Genomic DNA, 5,889 nt, shown 5'->3' with positions numbered 1-5,889 from the left:
CCAGCTGCCCTATTTGGCCCAGCACCATTTCTATACTTTCTATCTCTCTAAAGAATACAATATGCATTAGAGTTATATCATTAAAACTCATACTACATATACATAAAAAAAAACCTCTCTGAAAAATACAATATGCATTAGAGTTATATCATTAAAACTCATACTACACCTAAAAACTCCGCTTAAGATAATAAAAAATGAGTTCATGATCAAAAAGACACCAGGAGGAAAATCAATGGTTTTGTTGTTGTCAGGGAGAGAGGGTCGAAAGAGAAATGCTTGATTATATATATATATATATATATATATATATATATATATATATATCATTTCACCCTAAAAAGGATAATTACTATGAGATATTTTCAAGATTTTGTTTTTATCTTTTAACAACAGATGATTAAAATTAATATTTATTAGGTAACTCATATATATCCCATTTTAAATTTGAATTTAAACAGCATTGATCTCTTAAAAAAAAGTATTTATTTAAAAACTGAGGTTTCATTCTGTTTTTATGCATCTTAGTCTATTAAATGTATCTTGTAAAATAATAAATAAACTAATTAAAAATCAATCAATTGTGTTGTGCTAACATTAGTTTTTTTAACCGGCTTTACCAATCCCTTAGTCAACGGATCCGTGATCATAAGATCGGTGCCAATATGCACTATTGATACTCTTTTGATTTTGTACCTTCTCCTTAACAGACAGAAATTTCAAATCCATGTGCTTGGCACCACTAGTATATCTGTCGTTCTTTGAGAAGAACATAGTTGTTGTATTATCATAATGAATCCTCAATGGTTTGGCTATAGTGTCGACAATGCCCAAACCATAAATGAAATTACGCAGTCATGATTATTGAATTGTAGCCTCAAAGCATGCTACAAATTCTGCCTTTATAGTGGAAGTAGCAATGACAGGCTCCTTCACACTCATCCAAGATATTGCTCCATGAGCAGTGGAAAAATATATTCGAATGTGGATTTTCGGGTATCCAAACATCCGGCATAGCCTGAATCCGAATAACCTATAACCTCCAGGTTATTCGTTCCTTTTATAGGTGAGCATGTGGTCCTTAGTGCCTTGTAAGTATCACAGGACCCTCTTTTGCAGTTTTCCAGTTTATATCTTTCTAAAACATTGTTAATGTGAGTCTTCTAGGATAAACCTAAAATCCCATGTGATCTATCACAGAATATTTCTTATTCCAATCACATATGAAGTCTCACCCATATCCTTCATTTCAAAGTTCTTAGAAAGATATTCCTTAACATCACGCAACATCCCTTTTATTATTAGCAGCAAGAAGAATGTCGTCAACATGTAATACTAGGATTACAAACTTGCTTCCATTAAACCTTTATGTGGATACACCGATCAACAGTGATCTCTACAAAACCAAATAACAATTTCAAGTACCATTGTCTAGAAGCATGTTTTAATCCATAGATCGACATCTTCAATCTACATACCAGATTTTCCTTTCCTGTGGCCATGAAGCCTTGCGGCTAATCCATGTATACTTCCTCTTTTAATTTACCATTCAGAAAAGGCGATTTTAACAACCATTTGGTAGAGCTCAAGAACAGAATGAGCCACCAAAACCAAAATAATTTTCAAGGAGAATTATTATCCTGTATGGCTTGGTTAAATGAGACTGGATAATTATCAATGCTCAAGTCACTTTCATGCTCAAGTGCATAAACAATATAGTCATCAGGAATGACTGATCTTTTCTATCTAGTAAATCTCCTTAATGCCACTTCCTGCTGAGATTTCACTTGATCATCATCTTGAGTTTTAACCTCATCTTCATTTACAATAGCTTCCTCATGTGGAATTTGAGCATCTAGTTGCTGTTGTTCCAAAGTATTTCCATAAGGCTACACTGCACTGCAGCAATAGGAACAACAACAGGAAAAAAGATCACTTAATGAATCTGGAACCATCAATGACTCCTTAATCTCAACATTACGAGCTCCTACACTCCCACTGACTTCGCCATTTTAAATGAAGCGAGAATCACCAGACTCAACAATCCTCGTACTTATGATTAGGACAATAAACATGTACCCTTTAGACCTTTCTGGATATCCAATGAAATAACCACTAATGGTTCTGGATTCCAATTTATTTTCATGTGAATTATATATCATCACTCCAGCTTGACAGCCCTAAATGTGAATATGCCTTAAACTAGGTTTCCTTCTTGTCCACAGTTCATAAGGTGTTTAAAAAAAAAAAAAAAAAAAAAAAAAAAAAAAAAAAAAAAAAAAAAAACCTTACTAGGAACCCTATTGAGTAAGTATGATGTTGTCTTTAATGCATATATCCATAATGAAACAAGCATGACCTTACTCCTAACCATATCCCTTAGAATACGATTTCACCTTTCTTTCAAACCATTTTGATGTGGTGTGCCTAGCATTGTGTATTATGCACAAAATGCCCTTAGATTCGAGGAATTTCTTTAAATGGGTCAGAAATTTGCCCAACTTTTGATGTTTTCCCATAATACTCATCACATTTATATGATCTAATTGTTTTTACCTTTCTATTTAGCTGACTCTCCACTTCAAATATGAATGTCTCTAGGACATCCACAGACTGAGATCTTTCACGCAGTAAATAGATGTAACAGTACCCAGAATGATCATCAATAAAGGTAATAAAGTATTTATCACCGCCTTAAGACGGAACATCCTAAAAAAGACCACAGATATCTGTATGCATGTAAATCAAATCAATCAACTAAACAATGTTCATGATAAAAAATCTTGCTTAATGTTATAAACATGTGTTACAGCACCAGTGTCTAACCACCAAGTATTAGAAGGAACCTTAACAAGATTGGATTCAAAGCATACTGAAACTGAATGTATACTTTTATTTCCATCCAAGCTTTCCTCTTCAGGCATTCAGCCTTCTTGTGCCCAGGTTTGTTACAGAATAGCATTTCTGCACTTTCTGAACATCACCTTGCACCTTCATAGGATGCTTGCCCTTCTTTACTACTTTTAGATTTGCTGCTATTATCATTGACATTAAAACTGTCACCTTATAGCGTGATACGATAGTGTTCACTGTGAACATTTATCTCACAAATCAATTGCTTTGAGTAACAAATTAAACCTTTATTCAGACTATAATTTATAGACCTTAAGTTTGTATTTAAATCCGCCTTTGGGTCAAATTTAAATACAATGTCAATTTACCGACATGCATCATTCACACATACTTGAATGAGACTATTCATCAAGTTTCAATTTAATATATAGGCAATCTTTGGACATGCACTACATATCAACAAAACAAGAATCATAATCCCCTAAATTGTCATTAATCACATGTCTGATCTACCTTTGGGCAACCGCTAGAACCATGTGTTAATGATCACAAATGTTTATCAATCCTTTAGTGTCATTCAACGATGCAGAATACTTGTGTACGATAAACATTTGTAAACATAAATAATCATTTAGCTATTTCCTTGAGTGGGCCACTTTGGTGACTAACACACTTGCCTTATGCTAATAATTTATTTATGTGAATAAACTTCAATTTATGTTGCAAACATAAACATAAATGATCATTTAGCTATTACCATGAGTGGGCCGCTTTGGCGACTAACGCACTCGCCTTATGCTAATAACTCATTTATGTAAGTAAACCTTGATTTATATATATGCTGTAAACATAAACATAAATGATTATTAGCTATTACCTTGAGTGGGCCGCTTTGGCGACTAACGCACTCGCTTTATGCTAATAATTCATTTATAAACATATATATATAATAATTCATTTATAAACATATCTATATATATATATATATATATATATATATATATATATATATATATATATATAAACTAATAGTGGATATAACCTCCAACCATAATTGATCACAAATGAGCCTATAATTTAAAGCAAGTCCTTAATGCCTTAAATAAACCAAACAGCTCAAATATAAACCCAAATTAAATGAGTCTAAAATTTAAAGCAAATCCATAATACTTTAAATAACCCAAATAGACTCAAATATAAACACAAATTAAATGAGCCTAAAATTTAAACTGACTCCATAATACTTTAAATAAACCCAAATAGACTCAATTTAATTGTCCAAACAAAATAAACATTAATTTATATGTCGTTCTCTTATAACATATAATTCATGATTTGATAGAGACAAATCATATAACATATGAATCATATACTGTACAAACACAGTACAACTAACATATATGTTTCTTGATTCCATATGATTCAATTCCAAAAATATATACATACATCTGATGACATATATGTTTGTTTGTTTGATTCCAGTGATGACATTAAAACATGAATTTTGACAAATAGTGGGAATTGATTCCATCATCAACAAAACACAAATCATACGACACTGTTGAATCCATCACTGTTAATATATATGTGAACATTCGACACTATTTAATACCATCATCCATATAAATTCATCAGTATTGAATCACGTACCAAAACATTATATGAACAGCGTATACACATATGACATACTACGTATATGTTTGTTATATACATGAACAGTACGCATATTTGATTCCAAGAACCATCCCAATCAACTTTAAAACAGCGTACATAGATGTGCACAGTACATACCAAAATTATACATAATGCACAAGTAATTAAACCTTAATAATTAAAAAATCCTCAAATATCATGAACCCAAATTTTAGTGATTAATCAATTTACAAGCAGGCTCTGATACCAAATGTTAAAAAATCCTTTATGCGCTATAACTTAAATGCGGAAGCACGATTAACAATGATCGCATGTAAATCAAATCAATCAACTAAACAATGTTCATGATCATCGACTTTTAATTAAATAGGAAAGACAGGACTTACTCGGTTCCATTGAAGATGTAATCTCTAAATTGAATGAATTAAGAATATAATGCTTCACCTCTCTGATCCGTATACCTTATTCACCTCCTGATGATACGGAGACTAGAAGACTTAGAGATTTGAAACCGTTAATATCCCTAGAGTTTTCCTGGGTATTTATAGATGTGATGAGAAACCCTCTTTCAAGAGGAATGGGGAACCTCCTTTAGGAATAGAAATCCCTTTAGGAATGTGACCTCCTTTTAGGAATAGAAATCCCTTTAGGATTGTGAAACCCATAACCTTATCCATTATACATCTTTTAACCCTTATAAACTTAAATTTTAATAGAATGAGAGGGAGGGAATTTCACCCGGTAATTCCGCCTTTACACTTCACTAATCATCAACGTGAGTACCTGAAATTTCTAAATCATTGTTAGGAAATAATTATTTCTAACAAGACTATTAGCATTATTCAGTTTATTAATACCTATATATATGCATGCCTGCAGAATAATCATGAGAATTGTTTCTCCTCTTTGATCACAGGAAACATATATGCTAATGATTATAGAAGACTGAGCGCATATTCGAGTAGCGATTGCGAGTTTTTCCGTAAATCAAAAATCAAAATATATATGGTGGTCATCATCCTCTTGATGAGGTGATGTACTGTAGCAAGGTTGGGTATGTTGGGAGACCTGAGTTATTCAGAATCTTTGTTTCTTTGTGTGCACATTTCTCTTAACTTTATCACTGCAGGTAGAATAAGTCAAATACTCCATAACAGTTCTACTTCAAACTCATGTCTAACATTTTCTGCAACAAAAAATGCTATTTCAATTCCCCACTAAAATTGCAATATAATCATTATTCTTACTCTTTACGTGCAAGTCACGTAATATTTATTAAGCTTTAATCGGTTGATCCATCAAGATTATAATTATATAAGCATTCTTATAAGTTTAATTAAACACAAAAATAAAAAACAAAGAAAACAAACTTTGATAACTCAA

The sequence above is a fragment of the Ipomoea nil genome, unplaced genomic scaffold (assembly GCF_001879475.1).
Source record: "Ipomoea nil cultivar Tokyo-kokei standard unplaced genomic scaffold, Asagao_1.1 scaffold2647, whole genome shotgun sequence".
NCBI classification, from domain to species: Eukaryota; Viridiplantae; Streptophyta; class Magnoliopsida; order Solanales; family Convolvulaceae; genus Ipomoea; species Ipomoea nil.
This window is presented reverse-complemented; position numbering follows the sequence as displayed.